This window comes from Triplophysa dalaica, chromosome 24, assembly GCF_015846415.1.
Source record: "Triplophysa dalaica isolate WHDGS20190420 chromosome 24, ASM1584641v1, whole genome shotgun sequence".
In the NCBI taxonomy this organism is placed as follows: domain Eukaryota; kingdom Metazoa; phylum Chordata; class Actinopteri; order Cypriniformes; family Nemacheilidae; genus Triplophysa; species Triplophysa dalaica.
In genome coordinates this window covers 12,135,350-12,160,000 of record NC_079565.1, presented here as the reverse complement: position 1 = coordinate 12,160,000, position 24,651 = coordinate 12,135,350, and the positions used below count along the sequence as shown (strand labels likewise).

The 24,651-nt window shown below is 45.1% G+C and overlaps 1 protein-coding gene and 34 non-coding genes across 64 annotated transcripts in view; 33 read left to right on the top strand and 2 right to left on the bottom strand.

Annotated features, from left to right (window-relative positions):
- Window positions 1–24,651, top strand: part of LOC130414614 (mucin-2-like) — a 112,603-nt gene that overhangs the window by 56,544 nt on the left and 31,408 nt on the right. The gene's annotated exons all lie outside the window — the stretch shown is intronic.
- Window positions 1,041–1,112, top strand: trnae-uuc (transfer RNA glutamic acid (anticodon UUC)). Its single transcript has one exon. It is a non-coding gene; the product is annotated as a tRNA-Glu (tRNA).
- On the bottom strand, window positions 1,628–1,699 carry trnaw-cca (transfer RNA tryptophan (anticodon CCA)). The gene has a single exon. It is a non-coding gene; the product is annotated as a tRNA-Trp (tRNA).
- Window positions 2,858–2,974, top strand: LOC130415099 (U5 spliceosomal RNA). Its single transcript, XR_008905868.1, has one exon. It is a non-coding gene; the product is annotated as a U5 spliceosomal RNA (small nuclear RNA).
- On the top strand, window positions 3,230–3,301 carry trnae-uuc (transfer RNA glutamic acid (anticodon UUC)). Its single transcript has one exon. It is a non-coding gene; the product is annotated as a tRNA-Glu (tRNA).
- trnap-ugg (transfer RNA proline (anticodon UGG)) lies at window positions 11,474–11,545 on the top strand. Its single transcript has one exon. It is a non-coding gene; the product is annotated as a tRNA-Pro (tRNA).
- On the top strand, window positions 11,625–11,698 carry trnai-gau (transfer RNA isoleucine (anticodon GAU)). The gene has a single exon. It is a non-coding gene; the product is annotated as a tRNA-Ile (tRNA).
- Window positions 11,988–12,059, top strand: trnaq-cug (transfer RNA glutamine (anticodon CUG)). Its single transcript has one exon. It is a non-coding gene; the product is annotated as a tRNA-Gln (tRNA).
- Window positions 13,241–13,312, top strand: trnaq-cug (transfer RNA glutamine (anticodon CUG)). The gene has a single exon. It is a non-coding gene; the product is annotated as a tRNA-Gln (tRNA).
- trnap-ugg (transfer RNA proline (anticodon UGG)) lies at window positions 14,328–14,399 on the top strand. Its single transcript has one exon. It is a non-coding gene; the product is annotated as a tRNA-Pro (tRNA).
- On the top strand, window positions 14,479–14,552 carry trnai-aau (transfer RNA isoleucine (anticodon AAU)). Its single transcript has one exon. It is a non-coding gene; the product is annotated as a tRNA-Ile (tRNA).
- On the top strand, window positions 14,650–14,722 carry trnaf-gaa (transfer RNA phenylalanine (anticodon GAA)). The gene has a single exon. It is a non-coding gene; the product is annotated as a tRNA-Phe (tRNA).
- Window positions 14,832–14,903, top strand: trnaq-cug (transfer RNA glutamine (anticodon CUG)). The gene has a single exon. It is a non-coding gene; the product is annotated as a tRNA-Gln (tRNA).
- On the top strand, window positions 15,921–15,992 carry trnap-ugg (transfer RNA proline (anticodon UGG)). Its single transcript has one exon. It is a non-coding gene; the product is annotated as a tRNA-Pro (tRNA).
- On the top strand, window positions 16,072–16,145 carry trnai-aau (transfer RNA isoleucine (anticodon AAU)). Its single transcript has one exon. It is a non-coding gene; the product is annotated as a tRNA-Ile (tRNA).
- Window positions 16,243–16,315, top strand: trnaf-gaa (transfer RNA phenylalanine (anticodon GAA)). The gene has a single exon. It is a non-coding gene; the product is annotated as a tRNA-Phe (tRNA).
- Window positions 16,425–16,496, top strand: trnaq-cug (transfer RNA glutamine (anticodon CUG)). Its single transcript has one exon. It is a non-coding gene; the product is annotated as a tRNA-Gln (tRNA).
- On the top strand, window positions 17,514–17,585 carry trnap-ugg (transfer RNA proline (anticodon UGG)). Its single transcript has one exon. It is a non-coding gene; the product is annotated as a tRNA-Pro (tRNA).
- trnai-aau (transfer RNA isoleucine (anticodon AAU)) lies at window positions 17,665–17,738 on the top strand. Its single transcript has one exon. It is a non-coding gene; the product is annotated as a tRNA-Ile (tRNA).
- Window positions 17,836–17,908, top strand: trnaf-gaa (transfer RNA phenylalanine (anticodon GAA)). The gene has a single exon. It is a non-coding gene; the product is annotated as a tRNA-Phe (tRNA).
- Window positions 18,018–18,089, top strand: trnaq-cug (transfer RNA glutamine (anticodon CUG)). The gene has a single exon. It is a non-coding gene; the product is annotated as a tRNA-Gln (tRNA).
- trnap-ugg (transfer RNA proline (anticodon UGG)) lies at window positions 19,107–19,178 on the top strand. The gene has a single exon. It is a non-coding gene; the product is annotated as a tRNA-Pro (tRNA).
- On the top strand, window positions 19,470–19,541 carry trnap-ugg (transfer RNA proline (anticodon UGG)). The gene has a single exon. It is a non-coding gene; the product is annotated as a tRNA-Pro (tRNA).
- trnai-aau (transfer RNA isoleucine (anticodon AAU)) lies at window positions 19,615–19,688 on the top strand. Its single transcript has one exon. It is a non-coding gene; the product is annotated as a tRNA-Ile (tRNA).
- trnaf-gaa (transfer RNA phenylalanine (anticodon GAA)) lies at window positions 19,786–19,858 on the top strand. Its single transcript has one exon. It is a non-coding gene; the product is annotated as a tRNA-Phe (tRNA).
- On the top strand, window positions 19,968–20,039 carry trnaq-cug (transfer RNA glutamine (anticodon CUG)). The gene has a single exon. It is a non-coding gene; the product is annotated as a tRNA-Gln (tRNA).
- Window positions 21,057–21,128, top strand: trnap-ugg (transfer RNA proline (anticodon UGG)). The gene has a single exon. It is a non-coding gene; the product is annotated as a tRNA-Pro (tRNA).
- trnai-aau (transfer RNA isoleucine (anticodon AAU)) lies at window positions 21,208–21,281 on the top strand. Its single transcript has one exon. It is a non-coding gene; the product is annotated as a tRNA-Ile (tRNA).
- trnaf-gaa (transfer RNA phenylalanine (anticodon GAA)) lies at window positions 21,379–21,451 on the top strand. Its single transcript has one exon. It is a non-coding gene; the product is annotated as a tRNA-Phe (tRNA).
- On the top strand, window positions 21,561–21,632 carry trnaq-cug (transfer RNA glutamine (anticodon CUG)). The gene has a single exon. It is a non-coding gene; the product is annotated as a tRNA-Gln (tRNA).
- trnap-ugg (transfer RNA proline (anticodon UGG)) lies at window positions 22,643–22,714 on the top strand. The gene has a single exon. It is a non-coding gene; the product is annotated as a tRNA-Pro (tRNA).
- On the top strand, window positions 22,794–22,867 carry trnai-aau (transfer RNA isoleucine (anticodon AAU)). Its single transcript has one exon. It is a non-coding gene; the product is annotated as a tRNA-Ile (tRNA).
- Window positions 22,965–23,037, top strand: trnaf-gaa (transfer RNA phenylalanine (anticodon GAA)). The gene has a single exon. It is a non-coding gene; the product is annotated as a tRNA-Phe (tRNA).
- Window positions 23,147–23,218, top strand: trnaq-cug (transfer RNA glutamine (anticodon CUG)). Its single transcript has one exon. It is a non-coding gene; the product is annotated as a tRNA-Gln (tRNA).
- Window positions 24,185–24,257, bottom strand: trnak-uuu (transfer RNA lysine (anticodon UUU)). The gene has a single exon. It is a non-coding gene; the product is annotated as a tRNA-Lys (tRNA).

Here is a 24,651-nt window from a genome sequence, read left to right as displayed (position 1 = left end):
GGGGAATCGAACCCCGGTCTTCCGCGTGACAGGCGGAGATACTGTCCACTATACTAACGACGACTGGCTTGCAATTGCGGAAATGTTTTTGTGCCGAACTGCAACCGATATCTCAAAGCATTCTCTTTGGAAAAGATTAGTTTTTTGATATTGGATGTGTGCAGGAGGAAGGCTGCAAGCTTGGCTAATTTAGAGTGTTGTGCAGACTTTCTGAATCCTCCTTTGGACCTCGGTGGAATTGTCAACACATCATCACACTTTAATTTGTTGGTTAAAAGAAATTCAGTAGAGGAAGAAGGACGCCGTACTCTATCCATTTGCATTTTTCATTTGGCAGATGCTTTTATCCAAAGTAGGAGAGCATATGAACCATGTGTCAACACGCTAAACAGTACCATTGTTCTGATTCAGCTAGAGTTGTCGGAGATTGAAGATTTGTATTTTATTTCTTGGAAGATCCAGATCCTAGTACCTGTGGTCGGTAGGATGCTAGCTTCAGGAACATCTCTTCAGACTTGGCTTTTGCAATAATTTGTTGATGGAAGAGAACTTTGTCTCTTTGGCCCCTCCCAGAGTGAATTATCAGGTAGGAGCCTCGACCAAATATTAGCCCCTTGAACATTGCGGTGCGACATAGGAAGCACACTGGGCCGAGAGCTGGTGGGTGCAGCTCGAGTTTCTCTTGATCTACGCATAAATCTTCTGCCTTTTTACGAAAGATTTCCGCAGAATGAAACCACCGTGAGTTTAATGTAATTTTGGACGGCTCCGCTCACAGCAGGCCTTCGTTATTGTGCCAAGAACCAGAGCGTTTAAGAATCAGCCTCAGTCGGATTGCTTCTGTACATCGTTGTCTCCTAGCTGTTTTGGGACTCTTGGTTTCACCACATTTGTTGCAAGTTTATTGTCAGCAACTGCTCAGATAGGTAGAAAATCTTCTGCGATGCACTTCAAACGTGTGATTGTTATTTTGCTTCCTCTGTGCTGGGAAACAGTTGAAGTGCACGTCGGCTCCAGGTCGGAAGAAAACAGCTAAGCCGTCCCATATGGTCTAGCGGTTAGGATTCCTGGTTTTCACCCAGGCGGCCCGGGTTCAACTCCCGGTATGGGAATTACCATTTTCTCAATTGGTTATTTTCAAATGAAAAAGCTGCTGTTTAGCGGTGAGGCTCTGACGAGTCAGCTGTGTAGGAGATCAAACAAATAGTCACTTATCTCGTATATCAGCCTTTCTTGGCACCTTCTACATTTTAACTCCTTTGCACAATCCAAACTCGAGTGAGCAAACAGTCTTTAACCTTGTATTATATGGTGCGTCCTGAGGTCTCAGGCAACAAGTGCTGGACAAAAAGTGCTGCGTTCTGGGTGCCGACAACTGAAAAGTACAGAAGGTACATCTGGGACAATTTTTACGAGATGTCTTTACACTATCTTGACGTTTTTAACCACACCTCTACATGGAGAAAATCTTAAACATCCAAAAGAGCTAAAGTGGGCAGTCATGTGGGTACAAAAAGCTCCCTTTGGTTCTAAAACGTAATCTCGGTGAACAACTTCCTAGCAGCAATTAGTGTGCGACATCAGCCTCACGGTGTTGTTAACAAGCCGTACACGCAGAAAGAAATCTTGACCCCGACGTGATTTGAACACGCAACCTTCTGATCTGGAGTCAGACGCGCTACCGTTGCGCCACGAGGTCTCTCGCTGGGCAGTCGCCAACGATGGCGCCACAGAGACGGACAGTTGCACGAAAGCTATCAGGAGACGGCGGCAGAAAGAGACGTCAAATGTGTTGTTCTCGGACAGAGCAACGGTTTGACTTGGAAAGAAACAGCAGAGGTTTGCAAAGTCATAACAACGAACGTCGCCGCACGAAAATATAGCGTTTGTTTTCCGAGAGCCGCCTTTGCAGCATAACGGTTAAGTCGTCAAGTGTTCAGTATTTTCCAAGAAGCTGCCTGACTGTTCTGTCACTAAGCCTGGGAACCGAGGCCTAGGTGAAAAACACCAAGATCAAAAGTCATTTGCACGTCCAACGTGGGGCTCGAGCACACGACGCTGAATCTTATCCTCTACCGACCCTGACATTAAGAGTCTCATGTTCTACTGACAGAGCATGCCTGGCATACCTTGCTGCACATAAGAGCTGACAAAGCAGGGATGACCCACAAGGACACTCAAGCTCCCCGTCGGGGAATCGAATCCCGGTCTTCCGCGTGACAGGCGGAGATACTGTCCACTATACTAACGAGGACTGGCTTGCAATTGCGGAAATGTTTTTGTGCCGAACTGCAACCGATATCTCATAGCATTCTCTTTGGAAAAGATTAGTTTTTTGATATTGGATGTGTGCAGTAGGAAGGCTGCAAGCTTGGCTAATTTAGAGTGTTGTGCAGACTTTCTGAATCCTCCTTTGGACCTCGGTGGAATGGTCAACACATCATCACACTTTAATTTGTTGGTTAAAAGAAATTCAGTAGAGGAAGAAGGACGCCGTACTCTATCCATTTGCATTTTTCATTTGGCAGATGCTTTTATTCAAAGTAGGAGAGCATATGAACCATGTGTCAACACGCTAAACAGTACCATTGTTCTGATTCAGCTAGAGTTGTCGGAGATTGAAGATTTGTATTTTATTTCTTGGAAGATCCAGATCCTAGTACCTGTGGTCGGTAGGATGCTAGCTTCAGGAACATCTCTTCAGACTTGGCTTTTGCAGTATTTTGTTGATGGAAGAGAACTTTGTCTCATGGCCCCTCCCAGAGTGAATTATCAGGTAGGAGCCTCGACCAAATATTAGCCCCTTGAACATTGCGGTGCGACATAGGAAGCACACTGGGCCGAGAGCTGGTGGGTGCAGCTCGAGTTTCTCTTGATCTACGCATAAATCTTCTGCCTTTTACGAAAGATTTCCGCAGAATGAAACCACCGTGAGTTTAATGTAATTTTGGACGGCTCCGCTCACAGCAGGCCTTCGTTATTGTGCCAAGAACCAGAGCGTTTAAGAATCAGCCTCAGTCGGATTGCTTCTGTACATAGTTGTCTCCTAGCTGTTTTGGGACTCTTGGTTTCACCACGTTTGTTGCAAGTTTATTGTCAGCACCTGCTCAGATAGGTAGAAAATCTTCTGCGATGCACTTCAAATGTGTGATTGTTATTTCGCTTCCTCTGTACTGGGAAACAGTTGAAGTGCATGTCGGCTCCAGGTCGGAAGAAGTTAGCTAAGGCGTCCCATATGGTCTAGCGGTTAGGATTCCTGGTTTTCACCCAGGCGGCCCGGGTTCAACTCCCGGTATGGGAATTACCATTTTCTCAATTGGTTATTTTCTAATGAAAAAGCTGCTGTTTAGCGGTGAGGCTCTGACGAGTCAGCTGTGTAGGAGATCAAACAAATAGTCACTTATCTCGTATATCAGCCTTTCTTGGCACCTTCTACATTTTAACTCCTTTGCACAATCCAAACTCAAGTGAGCAAACAGTATTTAACCTTGTATTATATGGTGCGTCCTGAGGTCTCAGGCAACAAGTGCTGGACACAAAGTGCTGCGTTCTGGGTGCCGACAACTGAAAAGTACAGAAGGTACATCTGGGACAATTTTTACGAGATGTCTTTACACTATCTTGACGTTTTTAACCACACCTCTACATGGAGAAAATCTTAAACATCCAAAAGAGCTAAAGTGGGCAGTCATGTGGGTACAAAAAGCTTCCTTTGGTTCTAAAACATAATCTCGGTGAACGACTTCATAGCAGCATCACAACACTGTTTGTACTGCATTTGTGAAAAACCATCTGGTTTTCATCTTTTTCATTCCAATGTAAATTTTAACACTTTAAAAAAAAGGTCATCATGCAGAAAAGGGTCATTTTTTTTCCTGGAAGGGTAAAGGTTGCGTTTCGTAAGGGACCGCTGGGATATCTTCTGCAGGATCCAACTGACCAGGCGAGAACAATAAAAAACAACCTATCTTTGCAGGACAAGTCGGCACCAATTAAGCTGGAGCTTGTGAGACAAAATGCTCTGAATGTGGTCCGTCAAAGAGGAGGTGATGCCTCAGACCAAAAAGAAGTTTTTGGTGAGTACATCCTGCAGTTTGGGAAATACAAGGGGAAGTCCTTCCGGTGGCTCCTTGAAAATGATGTGGGGTACACCATCTATCTGATGAAGAACCTTCAGCAAGAAGAGGCTGCAGGAGTCACAATGACCGAGGGGCACAGCAAGAGCAGCCTGGTCTCTTTTATGCAGTACGCCCACAGCTTTGAGGAGATTCTGTCTCTTTTACATTACACGTCCAAAACTCCAGCTGCAACAGCGGCATCACCAGGCGACGATCAGCTGGTTGGTTTCGGAGCTCGTGCCAAGAGTACATGGAAGGAGATTTGGGACGGCAGAGCTGATGGTTACGCGTCCTTTGTAATGGGGGCTAAGTGTGTCCGAGGGACACGGATGCATAAACTGCAACAATACCTGCTGAAGCAGCAGCAGTCTGCCCGTCCGCATGTTCCTGCCACATCTGAGCCCACAGGTCAGTTGTTATTTCCCCTCATTTGGCCTTCAGAAGAGAATCTTTACATTTATGTCAATAAGTATAAACATACTTTGTGCTTTACAAAGAATAAGGTAAAGTATGAAGTTACATTTGAAAAATTCCAAGTGCAGCGTAAAAGCAACCTTTAACTCTTGTTTGTCAACCATACAGAGATGGATGAAGACGCTGAGCTGGAGACTGCAATGCTGAACATCACCCCCTCTAAGCTACCGGTGCAGTGTGAGTGTTTTTTTTCTTAAATGACATCTTGTATTAAATAAGTTGATATATTTAATAAATGTTCCCTAATTTTTACATTTGTTAGCGCCAGCATCATCTGCGTGCTCAGCTGCTGAAGTGAAACACTCCACAGAAACAACGACAGGTTTTTATTCACTTTAGTGTCAGCACTTTTGTGTTGATGAATTATGAAATTAAATGTTCTCCAAAACTGAATATGAATTTTTTTGTCTAAATGTGTCAGTGTGTTGGCCGTGTGTCACTAACAAATCTGTGTGCTGTTGGCATTATACTAACTGTTCAAGGGGCTATGAATTGATTCCCCCACCACGATGAACTGATAAACCCCCATTCTGGGTAAGTGCTCACTTTGACTGTAAACTTATAAATATTTCAGTTTATTAATACATGAAGACGTGCATGTTCTTGTAATTACATTGTTTACATTCCCTGTTTAGTTTAAAATGTTTGTGACATTATTTGAGAAGGCTTAATGCATCATTTCATTCATTCTATTAAAGTAAGCAGATCTCTTAAGACTATTGATATTATTAACAAGATGTTATGTCTTGCAGAACCATCTACTGTCCTTTTGAAACCACTGATGGTCACTAGAAAGGAACTGCGTCTGTCTCCTGTGGATGGTAAACACATTTTATTTCCGCCTCTCTGATCATATAATTGTCTTCTTTATAACTTTGAATTGAATTTTTTTCTGACTTCCTTTTTAAAGCACCAGCTGTGCCAGCTCTGAAAACACCAGTGCCCCTTCCTAAAGAGCTGATGTTTCTTGTGCAGGAACCATCAGCTTCCACACAATCAAAAAAAGGTGTTTCAGCGACAGGTGTGTTCTAATGTCAAGTTTATGGATACATTGAATCATACATTATAAATGCATGTTTTTAAAACTATCACCTCTTTTACAATGTGTCTCTCTTCATCAGAGGGCAGTATCTCTCGAGCGTGCAGGACCCTTTCTTTTGAGGAATCTAACAAAGATGGTAAGAATGGGTTGCATTAGATATATATGGGTTGAATCATTTCTATGTTTGGAATTGTGAATTTATAGAGACCTCGTCACATGTCTAGAACGTTTTTTTTTTTGTTTAACTTTGTTTACAACAGCTTTAATTATTTTATTTGTGCTTTCAGAACCATTTTTCCTCTGCTCCTCCTCCTTCAGTGTGTGTTCCACCACCTGTTCGACCGACAGCGCAAAGTAAGAGAGTATTCTGTGGATATAAAAGTGATTAACATATTTAATATCTGTAACAATACTTTATTATTTTTTCTTATTTTCAAACACCCAGGCACACCAACCCTTCCTAGAGTTCCTGCTCCACAGCTTCCTGGAAATGATAATGACACGCGTCAGTGGAAGTGTTCTCATCAACAGAGGATCTGGATGAAGACTGAGTTGGAATCCATGGGTCTGTGGCCAGGCTCTCCTCCTGTGAGCAACCCCATGAAGACCGTGTCACTGTGGCGTTTACCTCCTCAACCTGAGCTGATAGACACAGTCTCTGATCTGCCGTCAGCCAAATATTTTCAGCTTCATCCTTTTTTTATTTGGAAACCTGAAAATGACACCTTGATGGCTAGACTTAAGAGTAACTATGCTCTGCCATGCATTGCGGGGTGTAGCAAAGCACAGGTCACGTGTGCAGGAGTCGGTAGACCTCGTGTGATCGTGGGCATCACAGGTCAGTACTACCTCTTCTCATCTCGGCTGTGCTGCAAAGTCTGCAAGAAAAGGTGGTATGCAGACAACCCACAGTGGCTGGAAAAGCTCCCCAAAAGGTTTACAAATGTACTGCCAGCAATTCTTACTTACAAGAAGGCCATCTGTAGATCTGTGATGGATGAGCTGCGGCGTACCGGAAAATCACCCTCAGACATGGCCAGGCAGGTGATTGAAATGATGCACCTGAAATTTGAACGTGCCGACTTTGCCTACCTCCTCAGTTGCCAGAATGTCCTGGATTCTGAGGCTGGAAATTATGGACAGAAAACCATCACAGGATTCCTAAGAAATGAGACCAAGCCTCCTCCCTTTGGCGAGTATGATGATCCTGATGGATGGAATGGAATCTCTGTGTCTGCAGACTACCTCACTGACTGCCTCCTTTATGAGTACCAGCGACAACAGGTAGCTATTAGAAAGCTACTGCAGGGCACCTTTGGGCAGGCTTTACGTTCTGACCACACCCGGAAAGTGGCAAGGAAAGTTACATTTACCTCTGGCACAATGTCATCTTACGCCACCATGAACGAAAACTGGATGATCCTTTCGTGGGTGATGGTGCAGTCTGAGACGGAAAGGTCAATGGAACCCATGTATCAGGGCCTAGCAAACCGGTACAACATTGCAGGAGTGGAAAAGGCAAGGTACCATTGGGTGGACAGGTGAGTCATTTGAATCATGCAATCGTTTGCCTGCATTTCCTCACAATTCACCATCTGTGCACGTTCTTTTTACTCATAAACTGTTGTTTAGACCTATTAATACTGTAGTTTTAATATGTAATTATACTACAATTAAATTTAATTATACTATAATTAAAAATATATATATTTCTGTTTCAGGGATTGCTGTGCAGCGTTCAGGGTGCCAGATCTGCAGGCTGGAGAACATCTCAACTGGAATGCCTGGAGAACTGCTGATGCTGATATTGCCGAGGCCACTTCTGGTGAACTGCAAAATGCATGCGCATCAAGATCTCGCTTCAATCAGCACATCAATGTCAAGCTCGACCTGTTTCATTGCATGAGGCGCTTTCACCGGGAGTGTGTTTCCGAGCATCATGCTTTATACAGCTCCTTCACCCAGTTCCTGTCTGCTGCTTTCTGTGTGGTGGATCAAGAAGACCTGATGAAGCTCAAGAATGCCTATGCGTTTTGTGGTATTCAGCCAGCCAACCCCACCAAGCAGCACATTCGGGAGCACTGCAGAACAAAGATTCCTGGTTCTCAAGAACTTCTCAAAAGGATTGAGGGGGTCATGCAGCACTTCCATTTGGCAGCTGATCCAAATGGTGTTCACCTCTACAAACCCTCTATGTTGAAGACATGGCGCATTCAGCGTGTCCATATTTTGAGGGGATGTCTGAGTGATCCTGAAGTAGCAGGTGAGATCCTGTATAGGCATGGTGGGACACTGCAGCTTAATCACGTCCAGGGTGAGGGAGCTAAAGTTGATGTCTGGGTGCCAATAAGAGGCACATCACAGCAGGAGGGCTACCACTTCCACCAGGCTCAGTGGGTCACCGGCACACGTGTTTCCTCTGAGTTGTTTCAAGCCCAGGGGATGATGGGAGTGGCACGTTGGAACTTTCAGCGCCTGGTGGACCTGAAATCACCAGGTGTTCGGCTTCCTGGTGTATTTGATCCATCCCTGATCGCAGATCTCAATACTGCGTCTGAAAGGGTGTTCGGAATGCCCAAGTATCCTGCCCTTCTAGTGTCCAGCAAGGATTCTGGGGAGAGGTTTGGGCTAGACTATGATGAGCCTGGATGTCGCCCTGTTGTGCTAGATTGGGAAAAGCACAAGAGCAAAACTGATCTGCCATTAGATCTTCCCGAGCAAAGCAGACCGTCCACTGCCAGGGCTGGATACCTTTCATCTGACCTTGATCCACATCCAGAGTCAGGTAACGCTTTTTTAAAAGAATATATAGGACGTTATCATACACTTTATGTCTTTAAAGTGACTCTATTAATGCTGTTTTGTTCGTCTAGGATCCATTATCACTTTGCCTGCCCCCTTGCTGTCCTCATGCCATGGTGCTGATGTGGATCTTCAGCCTAAGCCAGGTAAACATTTTACATATGTACAGTGTCATGCTTAAAATGCCCTTTTTCTTTACACATAAATCTAAATACTTGCTAAAAATACATCTTGATGAAAAAAGTATTTCTGCTGCTGCTGTTGTAGAATCTGCTGATACGCTGCCTGTGTCATTGTTCCACCGTGCCTGCACAGAGCCTCAGTCAGAGCCAGGTGAATATTCAAAAAATTAACAAATTAATTTAACAAATGGTATAAGAGCCAAAATATTGATTGCCTGATTTTCTGTGCTATAGGAACAACACATGTACTGCCTCTGCCTATGGTGTCCTCACCTGCAAGCGCTCGTACTGGACCTGTGAAGACTGGTTGAAGGGTGTTTGTGCTAGACCACAAATGGTGGACAACGGCAATGAAGGAGGCAATTGACAACCTGCTTACTGAACATCATGGGAAGAAGGATATGCTCAAACTTGTGGATCAGGAGTATGCAGCAATGGTCCATAACTCCAGTACTGATCCCAACAGCATGCTCCATCCTACTACAAAACTGCACATAGCTCAGTATGTCAAGCACTTGGCCAAATTGCTAAACACCAGTTCTTCGTTAAATACTTCTCCTGAAAAACTACTTCAGACACAGCGACTGTGGCACTCTCTGACAGAGGGGAGCGAGACTACTAGTGTGCCAGTGGTTAAAATTAATCCTGCAGTTGTAAACCCACCAGCACTTGCTCTGACCACACCACTTTCACACGCAACCATTGAGAGGATCGTTGAGGGTATTATGGAGAAGCATCAACAGCAACAACAACAACAACAACCAGAACAAAAAAAGAAACAGATGAAGACTTGTGCTGCCTGCAGACAGCCCAAGTCTCGCTATGAAAGTGATGGTTCCTCCATCCATTTTTTTTACCAGCAAGGACCTGTTGGGTACTTCTACTGTTCCACCAAGGTTTTTAAGGCTTATAGTGGTGAAGGGCTGACAAATCCCATAATGCCTTTTAAAGATTTTATGGAAACAGAGTTCCTCCAGAGGGAACTGGATGACACAAAAAAAAGGGTGGAAGAGAAGGGACAGCAAAAACGAAAAATTCCTGAATCTCCGCATGTAGGTCGCCTGTGTCGGTTTTGTAAAATGGAACTCAAACAAGGTCCAAACAGTCCACACATACATACGGGCTTTCCTGGAATTGCTGGGAAATATGTTTATTGTCCTGCTAAAGTATATTCCATATACAGAGAGCAGGGTATGGAGAAAGAGATGACCTGGAAAGACTTTCAAAAGTCTACTTTTTACAATATGGAAAGACAGAGATGGGTTTCTGGAAAAAAGTAAATGAGAATTTTCCACGTGTAAATATCTTTTGCTTGTTTGTTTTGCCTTTTAAAATGTTGAGAAAACAATAAAAACTATCTAAAAAAGCACTTATCTTCTACTCATTTTTTATATTTATATACATACAAATAAATGGCAAATATTTTCAACTGATGTAAAATATATTTTATTTACAAATGTTATAGCACTACAAAGGTAAGAGACATATGTATTGTAATTGGAGTTTAAATAAAAAAATACTCTTCATAAATGTGAATACATTCGGTGCTGTTAAAAATATTATTTTATGTACATTTGATCAAAAATCCTACAGGGTAATAACATATAGTGAAGAGAACAATAAAAAAATTATTTCAACACTGACATTAAGAATATTTTGTTATGAACATCAACATTTACATTTCACACATAAAACAATGTTTCAGAGTTGCTTCGAGTGGGATTCGAACCTCCGTGCAAACGAACATAAAAAAAAGATGTGAAAAAATCTGATTGGCTGTGACATCACTCAAGGACCTGGGACAACAGGAGAAGAGCTTCAATCTGATTGGCTGTCAGTGGATACCACCTATCCACGACCGGCCGAGGGGCTCATGCCAGGGATTGTTACCGCCCCGATCTTTGACCTTTGTACTAAAACGTTTAAGCTGTCAGGCAAACACAAGTGAATTTCATCTGTTTACGTGCAGGTAAAGTGTTGTACTTGTGGAACGAGGAACCACATAGAAGGTGGAGGATCTTTGTAATGACAACGTAAGACAATGGTAGGATAACAACTAGGTTTCATTAAACCTCGAGTTAAAGTAGCATTTGCTGCTTTCACACTGACAACAGGCCAACGGTACACAATGAGCCAAAGGTCAATACAACCAAGGCAAAGCGGAAAATAAATATAACAAATTGCCCATTTCTGAAACGTTAATGTGATTGCACACACACACGTACTATAAAGAGAAGATTTGGGGAGAGAGATTTTTCATGCTTAACCTTATTTTGACAATTACCCAATAGTAATGGAGGATAATCCTTTTCAAGAAACTACAAGAAAAGGGCAAGGAAACGAACCACCTCACATATCCACACTGGTTTATTGAAAATGCAAGTCACACAGCAAAAAAAAACTTGTGGAATCTTAAGTGACAACTTGATTGTCTCTGATCGTGAACTGTCCTGCATTACGTTGCTCTGGGTAAAAGCAATGCGCACACCATATGGGAGATTCTTGTCATTTGTGTCCAGGTGCCATAGCGAGGAGAGACAAGGGGCACTGAAGGCTTTTTGTGACTGAATATATGAACAGTATTCAACACGAAGACCTTTTTCTGCAAAGGTGAGCCTCGACAGGTAGCATAGGGAGGGCTAAGTCGCACGAAGGAAGCTCCAAAAGCCTCTAATATTGAGAATAAGGCTGTCATTCCCTCTACCTCTCGAATGCCAAGCGAGCGCTCTATCATTTGAGCAAATTCCCGCGCATTATCGGAAAAAGACGCGCATTGCCTTGGCTCAATGAAACGGGGCACACGGGGAAAATGCTTTTCCAAAGCGCCTTGAAATCACAATCGCTGCACACCGCTCGGCTCGTTGGTCTAGGGGCATGATTCTCGCTTTGGGTGCGAGAGGTCCCGGGTTCAAATCCCGGACGAGCCCTGCTTTAAGCGTTCATGGTATTGTGAGGACACTCAAGGTGGCACTATGGCAATCCAGATCATGAGAGCAGGAGACCCATGGCCTGTTAGCTCAGTTGGCTAGAGCGTGGTGCTGATAACGCCAATGTCGCGGGTTCGATCCCCGTACTGGCCAAAGGCTTTTCTCTGGCATTCTGTTCCATAATTCAGGGCTTCAGCGCCAGGGGTCGTCCGCGGACTACGATTCGCAAGTCAAGAAATCTGCAAACGTGGCCGAAATAGCTCAGTTGGGAGAGCGTTAGACTGAAGATCTAAAGATCCCGGGTTTCGGCATGCGGCATGCAACCCCATTGAACAGATCCCTCTGTCCAATGCTTTGCTCTAGTTATAGTGGAGCTCTTGCATTCACAAGACCGTGCGCTCTTTTCTTCGGAATCTGGCATGTCGAAAACAGCTTCACATTGGGTTTCATGGTGTAATGGTTAGCACTCTGGACTCTGAATCCAGCGATCCGAGTTCAAATCTCGGTGAGACCTCTCATTGAAAGTCTACACCTTTTCGAGGGGCTCATGCCAGTGATTGTTATCCCCCTGATCTTTGACCTTTGTACTAAAACGTTTAAGCTGTCAGGCAAACACAAGTGAATTTCATCTGTTTACGTGCAGGAAAAGTGTTGTACTTGTGGAACGAGGAACCACACAGAAGGTGGAGGATCTTTGTAATGACAACGTAAGACAATGGTAGGATAACAACTAGGTTTCATTAAACCTCGAGTTAAAGTAGCATTTGCTGCTTTCACACTGACAACAGGCCAACGGTACACAATGAGCCAAAGGTCAATACAACCAAGGCAAAGCGGAAAATAAATATAACAAATTGCCCATTTCTGAAACGTTAATGTGATTGCACACACACACTTACTATAAAGAGAAGATTTGGGGAGAGAGATTTTTCATGCTTAGCCTTATTTTGACAATTGCCCAACAGTAATGGAGGATAACCCTTTTCAAGAAACTACAAGAAAAGGGCAAGGAAACGAACCACCTCACATATCCACACTGGTTTACTGAAAATGCAAGTTACACAGCAAAAAAAAACTTGTGGAATCTTAAGTGACAACTTGATTGTCTCTGATCGTGAAATGTCCTGCATTACGTTGCTCTGGGTAAAAGCAATGCGCACACCATATGGGAGATTCTTGTCATTTGTGTCCAGGTGCCATAGCGAGGAGAGACAAGGGGCACTGAAGGCTTTTTGTGACTGAATATATGAACAGTATTCAACACGAAGACCTTTTTCTGCAAAGGTGAGCCTCGACGGGTAGCATAGGGAGGGCTAAGTCGCACGAAGGAAGCTCCAAAAGCCTCTAATATGGAGAATAAGGCCGTCATTCCCTCTACCTCTCGAATGCCAAGCGAGGGCTCTTTCATTTGAGCAAATTCCCGCGCATTATCGGAAAAAGACGCGCATTGCTTTGGCCCAATGAAACGGGGCACACGTGGGGAAAATGCTTTTCCAAAGCGCCTTGAAATCACAATCGCTGCACACCGCTCGGCTCGTTGGTCTAGGGGCATGATTCTCGCTTTGGTTCGATCCCGGGTTTCGGCATGCGTCCCTCTGTCCAATGCTTTGCTCTAGTTATAGTGGAGCTCTTGCATTCACAAGACCGTGCGCTCTTTTCTTCAGAATCTTGCATGTCGAAAACAGCTTCACATTGGGTTTCATGGTGTAATGGTTAGCGCTCTGGACTCTGAATCCAGCGATCCGAGTTCAAATCTCGGTGAGACCTCTCATTGAAAGTCTCCACCTTTTCGAGGGGCTCATGCCAGGGATTGTTACCGCCCCGATCTTTGACCTTTGTACTAAAACGTTTAAGCTGTCAGGCAAACACAAGTGAATTTCATCTGTTTACGTGCAGGAAAAGTGTTGTACTTGTGGAACGAGGAACCACATAGAAGGTGGAGGATCTTTGTAATGACAACGTAAGACAATGGTAGGATAACAACTAGGTTTCATTAAACCTCGAGTTAAAGTAGCATTTGCTGCTTTCACACTGACAACAGGCCAACGGTACACAATGAGCCAAAGGTCAATACAACCAAGGCAAAGCGGAAAATAAATATAACAAATTGCCCATTTCTGAAACGTTAATGTGATTGCACACACACACGTACTATAAAGAGAAGATTTGGGGAGAGAGATTTTTCATGCTTAGCCTTATTTTGACAATTACCCAATAGTAATGGAGGATAATCCTTTTCAAGAAACTACAAGAAAAGGGCAAGGAAACGAACCCCCTCACATATCCACACTGGTTTATTGAAAATGCAAGTTACACAGCAAAAAAAAACTTGTGGAATCTTAAGTGACAACTTGATTGTCTCTGATCGTGAAATGTCCTGCATTACGTTGCTCTGGGTAAAAGCAACGCGCACACCATATGGGAGATTCTTGTCATTTGTGTCCAGGTGCCATAGCGAGGAGAGACAAGGGGCACTGAAGGCTTTTTGTGACTGAATATATGAACAGTATTCAACACGAAGACCTTTTTCTGCAAAGGTGAGCCTCGACAGGTAGCATAGGGAGGGCTAAGTCGCACGAAGGAAGCTCCAAAAGCCTCTAATATGGAGAATAAGGCCGTCATTCCCTCTACCTCTCGAATGCCAAGCGAGCGCTCTATCATTTGAGCAAATTCCCGCGCATTATCGGAAAAAGACGTGCATTGCCTTGGCTCAATGAAACGGGGCACACGGGGAAAATGCTTTTCCAAAGCGCCTTGAAATCACAATCGCCGCACACCGCTCGGCTCGTTGGTCTAGGGGCATGATTCTCGCTTTGGGTGCGAGAGGTCCCGGTTTCAAATCCCGGACGAGCCCTGCTTTAATCGTTCATCGTATTGTGAGGACACTCAAGGTGGCACTATGGCAATCCAGATCATGAAAGCAGGAGACCCATGGCCTGTTAGCTCAGTTGGCTAGAACGTGGTGCTAATATCGCCAAGGTCGCGGGTTCGATCCCCGAACTGGCCAAAGGTTTTTCTCTGGCATTCTGTTCCATAATTCAGGGCTTCAGCGCCAGGGGTCGTCCGCGGACTACGATTCGCAAGTCAAGAAACCTGCAAACGTGGCCGAAATAGCTCAGTTGGGAGAGCGTTAGACTGAAGATCTAAAGGTCCCTGGTTCGAACCCGGGTTTAGGCATGCGTCCCTCTGTCCAATGCTTTGCTCTAGTTATAGTGGAGCTCTTGCATTCACAAGACCGTGCGCTCTTTTCTTCAGAATCTTGCATGTCGAAAACAGCTTCACATTGGGTTTTATGGTGTAAAGGTTAGCACTCTGGACTCTGAATCCAGCGATCCGAGTTCAAATCTCGGTGAGACCTCTCATTGAAAGTCTCCACCTTTTCGAGGGGCTCATGCCAGGGATTGTTACCGCCCCGATCTTTGACCTTTGTACTAAAACGTTTAAGCTGTCAGGCAAACACAAGTGAATTTCATCTGTTTACGTGCAGGAAAAGTGTTGTACTTGTGGAACCAGGAACCACATAGAAGGTGGAGGATCTTTGTAATGACAACGTAAGACAATGGTAGGATAACAACTAGGTTTCATTAAACCTCGAGTTAAAGTAGCATTTGCAGCTTTCACACTGACAACAGGCCAACGGTACACAATGAGCCAAAGGTCAATACAACCAAGGCAAAGCGGAAAATAAATATAACAAATTGCCCATTTCTGAAACGTTAATGTGATTGCACACACACACGTACTATAAAGAGAAGATTTGGGGAGAGAGATTTTTCATGCTTAGCCTTATTTTGACAATTACCCAATAGTAATGGAGGATAATCCTTTTCAAGAAACTACAAGAAAAGGGCAAGGAAACGAACCACCTCACATATCCACACTGGTTTATTGAAAATGCAAGTTACACAGCAAAAAAAAACTTGTGGAATCTTAAGTGACAACTTGATTGTCTCTGATCGTGAAATGTCCTGCATTACGTTGCTCTGGGTAAAAGCAATGCGCACACCATATGGGAGATTATTGTCATTTGTGTCCAGGTGCCATAGCGAGGAGAGACAAGGGGCACTGAAGGCTTTTTGTGACTGAATATATGAACAGTATTCAACACGAAGACCTTTTTCTGCAAAGGTGAGCCTCGACAGGTAGCATAGGGAGGGCTAAGTCGCACGAAGGAAGCTCCAAAAGCCTCTAATATGGAGAATAAGGCCGTCATTCCCTCTACCTCTCGAATGCCAAGCGAGCGCTCTTTCATTTGAGCAAATTCCCGCGCATTATCGGAAAAAGACGCGCATTGCTTTGGCTCAATGAAACGGGGCACACGTGGGGACAATGCTTTTCCAAAGTGGCTTGAAATCACAATCGCTGCACACCGCTCGGCTCGTTGGTCTAGGGGCATGATTCTCGCTTTGGGTGCGAGAGGTCCCGGGTTCAAATCCCGGACGAGCCCTGCTTTAAGCGTTCATCGTATTGTGAGGACACTCAAGGTGGCACTATGGCAATCCAGATCATGAAAGCAGGAGACCCATGGCCTGTTAGCTCAGTTGGCTAGAGCGTGGTGCTAATAACGCCAAGGTCGCGGGTTCGATCCCCGTACTGGCCAAAGGCTTTTCTCTGGCATTCTGTTCCAAAATTCAGGGCTTCAGCGCCAGGGGTCGTCCGCGGACTACGATTCGCAAGTCAAGAAATCTGCAAACGTGGCCGAAATAGCTCAGTTGGGAGAGCGTTAGACTGAAGATCTAAAGGTCCCTGGTTCGATCCCGGGTTTCGGCATGCGTCCCTCTGTCCAATGCTTTGCTCTAGTTATAGTGGAGCTCTTGCATTCACAAGACCGTGCGCTCTTTTGTTCGGAATCTTGCATGTCGAAAACAGCTTCACATTGGGTTTCATGGTGTAATGGTTAGCACTCTGGACTCTGAATCCAGCGATCCGAGTTCAAATCTCGGTGAGACCTCTCATTGAAAGTCTACACCTTTTCGAGGGGCTCATGCCAGGGATTGTTACCGCCCCGATCTTTGACCTTTGTACTAAAACGTTTAAGCTGTCAGGCAAACACAAGTGAATTTCATCTGTTTACGTGCAGGAAAAGTGTTGTACTTGTGGAACGAGGAACCACATAGAAGGTGGAGGATCTTTGTAATGACAACGTAAGACAATGGTAGGATAACAACTAGGTTTCATTAAACCTCGAGTTAAAGTAGCATTTGCTGCTTTCACACTGACAACAGGCTAAAGGTACACAATGAGCCAAAGGTCAATACAACCAAGGCAAAGCGGAAAATAAATATAACAAATTGCCCATTTCTGAAACGTTAATGTGATTGCACACACACACGTACTATAAAGAGAAGATTTGGGGAGAGAGATTTTTCATGCTTAGCCTTATTTTGACAATTACCCAATAGTAATGGAGGATAATCCTTTTCAAGAAACTACAAGAAAAGGGCAAGGAAACGAACCACCTCACATATCCACACTGGTTTATTGAAAATGCAAGTTACACAGCAAAAAAAAACTTGTGGAATCTTAAGTGACAACTTGATTGTCTCTGATCGTGAAATGTCCTGCATTACGTTGCTCTGGGTAAAAGCAATGCGCACACCATATGGGAGATTCTTGTCATTTGTGTCCAGGTGCCATAGCGAGGAGAGACAAGGGGCACTGAAGGCTTTTTGTGACTGAATATATGAACAGTATTCAACACGAAGACCTTTTTCTGCAAAGGTGAGCCTCAACAGGTAGCATAGGGAGGGCTAAGTCGCACGAAGGAAGCTCCAAAAGCCTCTAATATGGAGAATAAGGCCGTCATTCCCTCTACCTCTCGAATGCCAAGCGAGGGCTCTTTCATTTGAGCAAATTCCCGCGCATTATCGGAAAAAGACGCGCATTGCTTTGGCTCAATAAAACGGGGCACACGTGGGGAAAATGCTTTTCCAAAGCGCCTTGAAATCACAATCGCTGTACACCGCTCGGCTCGTTGGTCTAGGGGCATGATTCTCGCTTTGGGTGCGAGAGGTCCCGGGTTCAAATCCCGGAGGAGCCCTGCTTTAAGCGTTCATCGTATTGTGAGGACACTCAAGGTGGCACTATGGCAATCCAGATCATGAAAGCAGGAGACCCATGGCCTGTTAGCTCAGTTGGCTAGAGCGTGGTGCTAATAACGCCAAGGTCGCGGGTTCGATCCCCGTACTGGCCAAAGGCTTTTCTCTGGCATTCTGTTCCATAATTCAGGGCTTCAGCGCCAGGGGTCGTCCGCGGACTACGATTCGCAAGTCAAGAAATCTGCAAACGTGGCCGAAATAGCTCAGTTGGGAGAGCGTTAGACTGAAGATCTAAAGGTCCCTGGTTCGATCCCGGGTTTCGGCATGCGTCCCTCTTTCCAATGCTTTGCTCTAGTTATAGTGGAGCTCTTGCATTCACAAGACCGTGCGCTCTTTTCTTCGGAATCTGGCATGTCGAAAATAGCTTCACATTGGGTTTCATGGTGTAATGGTTAGCACTCTGGACTCTGAATCCAGCGATCCGAGTTCAAATCTCGGTGAGACCTCTCATTGAAAGTCTACACCTTTTCGAGGGGCTCATGCCAGGGATTGTTATCCCCCCGATCTTTGACCTTTGTACTAAAACGTTTAAGCTGTCAGGCAAACACAAGTGAATTTCATCTGTTTACGTGCAGGAAAAGTGTTGTACTTGTGGAACGAGGAACCACATAGAAGGTGGAGGATCTTTGTAATGACAACGTAAGACAATGGTAGGATAACAACTAGGTTTCATTAAACCTCGAGTTAAAGTAGCATTTGCTGCTTTCACACTGACAACAGGCCAACGGTACACAATGAGCCAAAGGTCAATACAACCAAGGCAAAGCGGAAAATAAATATAACAAATTGCCCATTTCTGAAACGTTATTGTGATTGCACACACACACGTACTATAAAGAGAAGATTTGGTGAGAGAGATTTTTCATGCTTAGCCTTATTTTGACAATTGCCCAACAGTAATGGAGGATAACCCTTTTCAAGAAACTACAAGAAAAGGGCAAGGAAACGAACCACCTCACATATCCACACTGGTTTATTGAAAATGCAAGTTACACAGCAAAAAAAAACTTGTGGAATCTTAAGTGACAACTTGATTGTCTCTGATCGTGAAATGTCCTGCATTACGTTGCTCTGGGTAAAAGCAATGCGCACACCATATGGGAGATTCTTGTCATTTGTGTCCAGGTGCCATAGCGAGGAGAGACAAGGGGCACTGAAGGCTTTTTGTGACTGAATATATGAACAGTATTCAACACGAAGACCTTTTTCTGCAAAGGTGAGCCTCGACAGGTAGCATAGGGAGGGCTAAGTCGCACGAAGGAAGCTCCAAAAGCCTCTAATATGGAGAATAAGGCCGTCATTCCCTCTACCTCTCGAATGCCAAGCGAGGGCTCTTTCATTTGAGCAAATTCCCGCGCATTATCGGAAAAAGACGCGCATTGCTTTGGCTCAATGAAACGGGGCACACGTGGGGAAAATGCTTTTCCAAAGCGCCTTGAAATCACAATCACTGCACACCGCTCGGCTCGTTGGTCTAGGGGCATGATTCTCGCTTTGGGTGCGAGAGGTCCCGGGTTCAAATCCCGGACGAGCCCTGCTTTAAGCGTTCATCGTATTGTGAGGACCTTTTTCTGCAAAGGTGAGCCTCGACAGGTAGCATAGGGAGGGCTAAGTCGCACGAAGGAAGCTCCAAAAGCCTCTAATATGGAGAATAAGGCCGTCATTCCCTCTACCTCTCGAATGCCAAGCGAGGGCTCTTTCATTTGAGCAAATTCCCGCGCATTATCGGAAAAAGACGCGCATTGCTTTGGCTCAATGAAACGGGGCACACGTGGGGAAAATGCTTTTCCAAAGCGCATTGAAATCACAATCACTGCACACCGCTCGGCTCGTTGGTCTAGGGGCATGATTCTCGCTTTGGGTGCGAGAGGTCCCGGTTTCAAATCCCGGACGAGCCCTGCTTTAAGCGTTATTGTGAGGACACTCAAGGTGGCACTATGGCAATCCAGATCATGAAAGCAGGAGACCCATGGCCTGTTAGCTCAGTTGGCTAGAGCGTCGTGCTAATAACGCCAAGGTCGCGGGTTCGATCCACGTACTGGCCAAAGGCTTTTCTCTGGCATTCTGTTCCATAATTCAGGGCTTCAGCGCCAGGGGTCGTCCGCGGACTACGATTCGCAAGTCAAGAAATCTGCAAACGTGGCCGAAATAGCTCAGTCGGGAGAGCGTTAGACTGAAGATCTAAAGGTCCCTGGTTCGATCCCGGGTTTCGGCATGCGTCCCTCTGTCCAATGCTTTGCTCTAGTTATAGTGGAGCTCTTGCATTCACAAGACCGTGCGCTCTTTTCTTCGGAATCTTGCATGTCCAAAACAGCTTCACATTGGGTTTCATGGTGTAATGGTTAGCACTCTGGACTCTGAATCCAGCGATCCGAGTTCAAATCTTGGTGAGACCTCTCATTGAAAGTCTACACCTTTTCGAGGGGCTCATGCCAGGGATTGTTACCGCCCCGATCTTTGACCTTTGTACTAAAACGTTTAAGCAGTCAGGCAAACACAAGTGAATTTCATCTGTTTACGTGCAGGAAAAGTGTTGTACTTGTGGAACGAGGAACCACATAGAAGGTGGAGGATCTTTGTAATGACAACGTAAGACAATGGTAGGATAACAACTAGGTTTCATTAAACCTCGAGTTAAAGTAGCATTTGCTGCTTTCACACTGACAACAGGCCAACGGTACACAATGAGCCAAAGGTCAATACAACCAAGGCAAAGCGGAAAATAAATATAACAAATTGCCCATTTCTGAAACGTTAATGTGATTGCACACACACACGTACTATAAAGAGAAGATTTGGGGAGAGAGATTTTTCATGCTTAGCCTTATTTTGACAATTACCCAATAGTAATGGAGGATAATCCTTTTCAAGAAACTACAAGAAAAGGGCAAGGAAACGAACCACCTCACATATCCACACTGGTTTATTGAAAATGCAAGTTACACAGCAAAAAAAAACTTGTGGAATCTTAAGTGACAACTTGATTGTCTCTGATCGTGAAATGTCCTGCATTACGTTGCTCTGGGTAAAAGCAATGCGCACACCATATGGGAGATTCTTGTCATTTGTGTCCAGGTGCCATAGCGAGGAGAGACAAGGGGCACTGAAGGCTTTTTGTGACTGAATATATGAACAGTATTCAACACGAAGACCTTTTTCTGCAAAGGTGAGCCTCGACAGGTAGCATAGGGAGGGCTAAGTCGCACGAAGGAAGCTCCAAAAGCCTCTAATATGGAGAATAAGGCCGTCATTCCCTCTACCTCTCGAATGCCAAGCGAGCGCTCTTTCATTTGAGCAAATTCCCGCGCATTATCGGAAAAATACGCGCATTGCCTTGGCTCAATGAAACGGGGCACACGTGGGGAAAATGCTTTTCCAAAGCGCCTTGAAATCACAATCACTGCACACCGCTCGGCTCGTTGGTCTAGGGGCATGATTCTCGCTTTGGGTGCGAGAGGTCCCGGGTTCAAATCCCGGACGAGCCCTGCTTTAAGCGTTCATCGTATTGTGAGGACACTCAAGGTGGCACTATGGCAATCCAGATCATGAAAGCAAGAGACCCATGGCCTGTTAGCTCAGTTGGCTAGAGCGTGGTGCTAATAACGCCAAGGTCGCGGGTTCGATCCCCGTACTGGCCAAAGGCTTTTCTCTGGCATTCTGTCCCATAATTCAGGGCTTCAGCGCCAGGGGTCGTCCGCGGACTACGATTCGCAAGTCAAGAAACCTGCAAACGTGGCCGAAATAGCTCAGTTGGGAGAACGTTAGACTGAAGATCTCAAGGTCCCTGGTTCGATCCCGGGTTTCGGCATGCGTCCCTCTGTCCAATGCTTTGCTCTAGTTATAGTGGAGCTCTTGCATTCACAAGACCGTGCGCTCTTTTCTTCGGAATCTTGCATGTCGAAAACAGCTTCACATTGGGTTTCATGGTGTAATGGTTAGCACTCTGGACTCTGAATCCAGCGATCCGAGTTCAAATCTTGGTGAGACCTCTCATTGAAAGTCTACACCTTTTCGAGGGGCTCATGCCAGGGATTGTTACCGCCCCGATCTTTGACCTTTGTACTAAAACGTTTAAGCCGTCAGGCAAACACAAGTGAATTTCATCTGTTTACGTGCAGGAAAAGTGTTGTACTTGTGGAACCACATAGAAGGTGGAGGATCTTTGTAATGACAACGTAAGACAATGGTAGGATAACAACTAGGTTTCATTAAACCTCGAGTTAAAGTAGCATTTGCTGCTTTCACACTGACAACAGGCCAACGGTACACAATGAGCCAAAGGTCAATACAACCAAGGCAAAGCGGAAAATAAATATAAGAAATTGCCCATTTCTGAAACGTTAATGTGATTGCACACACACACGTACTAAAAAGAGAAGATTTGGGGAGAGAGATTTTTCATGCTTAGCCTTATTTTGACAATTACCCAACAGTAATGGAGGATAACCCTTTTCAAGAAACTACAAGAAAAGGGCAAGGAAACGAACCACCTCACATATCCACACTGGTTTACTGAAAATGCAAGTTACACAGCAAAAAAAAACTTGTGGAATCTTAAGTGACAACTTGATTGTCTCTGATCGTGAAATGTCCTGCATTACGTTGCTCTGGGTAAAAGCAATGCGCACACCATATGGGAGATTCTTGTCATTTGTGTCCAGGTGCCATAGCGAGGAGAGACAAGGGGCACTGAAGGCTTTTTGTGACTGAATATATGAACAGTATTCAACACGAAGACCTTTTTCTGCAAAGGTGAGCCTCGACAGGTAGCATAGGGAGGGCTAAGTCGCACGAAGGAAGCTCCAAAAGCCTCTAATATGGAGAATAAGGCCGTCATTCCCTCTACCTCTCGAATGCCAAGCGAGCGCTCTTTCATTTGAGCAAATTCCCGCGCATTATCGGAAAAAGACGCGCATTGCTTTGGCTCAATGAAACGGGGCACACGTGGGGAAAATGCTTTTCCAAATCGCCTTGAAATCACAATCACTGCACACCGCTCGGCTCGTTGGTCTAGGGGCATGATTCTCGCTTTGGGTGCGAGAGGTCCCGGGTTCAAATCCCGGACGAGCCCTGCTTTAAGCGTTCATCGTATTGTGAGGACACTCAAGGTGGCACTATGGCAATCCAGATCATGAAAGCAGGAGACCCATGGCCTGTTAGCTCAGTTGGCTAGAGCGTGGTGCTAATAACGCCAAGGTCGCGGGTTCGATCCCCGTACTGGCCAAAGGCTTTTCTCTGGCATTCTGTTCCATAATTCAGGGCTTCAGCGCCAGGGGTCGTCCGCGGACTACGATTCGCAAGTCAAGAAACCTGCAAACGTGGCCGAAATAGCTCAGTTGGGAGAGCGTTACACTGAAGATCTCAAGGTCCCTGGTTCGATCCCGGGTTTCGGCATGCGTCCCTCTGTCCAATGCTTTGCTCTAGTTATAGTGGAGCTCTTGCATTCACAAGACCGTGCGCTCTTTTCTTCGGAATCTGGCATGTCGAAAACAGCTTCACATTGGGTTTCATGGTGTAATGGTTAGCACTCTGGACTCTGAATCCAGCGATCCGAATTTAAATCTCGGTGAGACCTCTCATTGAAAGTCTCCACCTTTTCGAGGGGCTCATGCCAGGGATTATTACCGCCCCGATCTTAGACCTTTGTACTAAAACGTTTAAGCTGTCAGGCAAACACAAGTGAATTTCATCTGTTTACGTGCAGGAAAAGTGTTGTACTTGTGGAACGAGGAACCACATAGAAGGTGGAGGATCTTTGTAATGACAACGTAAGACAAAGGTAGGATAACAACTATCCTAGAGCGTGGTGCTAATAACGCCAAGGTCGCGGGTTCGATACCCGTACTGGCCAAAGGCTTTTCTCTGGCATTCTGTTCCATAATTCAGGGCTTCAGCGCCAGGGGTCGTCCGCGGACTACGATTCGCAAGTCAAGAAATCTACATTGTTGTATACCTAATTGCATCGACAACCCATCGAGCACTCCTGTACCTGTCAATTATGGTTATATCAACAACACGTGCCAACTGTTGCAGAGGTGCTCTTAAACATTTGTAAAATCATATAAAAGGCTATAAAGTATGTACACATTGATTTACATTAAGTGTTTACTACATTGTTATTTACCTAATTGCATCGAAAACCCATCGAGCACTCCTGTACCGGTCAATTTGTGTTATATCAACAACACGTGCAATCTGTTGCAGAGTCGCTCTTAAAGGAAAACGTGGTAGTCTATAAAGGCTTGATCTTCATCTCTCTCTCAAGCAGCCGTAGTCGGCAGGGTTTGAACCTGCGCGGGGAGACCCCAATGGATTTCATGCCTACGGCAAAGTGACTGAGTGACTAGATCTGCAGGGAGAAGATTGACAGCTTTCGCTGAAGTCTCACGGTATTCCTTGAGCATGTGCTCGATGAAATCCCTGCTCAAAGCCAATGTGTAGACTCCAACGCACGAGCAAACTGTTTATTTAATTTTTATCAACAGAGGGAGGGCCCAGAAGAGCTCACGAGGTAAAGGTGACTAACAATGTGGAAACACATCGCCGGAACAGGGACTTGAACCCTGGACCCTCAGATTAAAAGTCTGATGCTCTACCTACTGAGCTATCCGGGCTCAATGCGAATTCAATCAGACGGTCAAGTCTTGGTTCTGTAGGCTGGTTCTGTAGGCTTAGGGTTAAGTGCACCTTTCTGATGCAAGGGTGTTCAGTCCTATCTCTGGAGGCGATGCCATCTGTAGATTGCAGTTCATCCAGTACACCTGGACCGGGTAACGGGGCTCTAGGAGTTGGCAGGTAAGTGAAAATCAGACGTGCTTTAAAAACTGACCTGACAGCTCATCTTAGGTCTTTTATCTGGCCGTGCTTTCCTTAAAGGTCCCTGCCAAGAAAACATTTGTAAAATCACATAAAGGCCTATAAAGTATGTACACATTGTGTTTCCTTGAATGTGTCCTACATTGTTATATACCTATTTGCATTGACAACCCATCGAGCACACCTGTACCA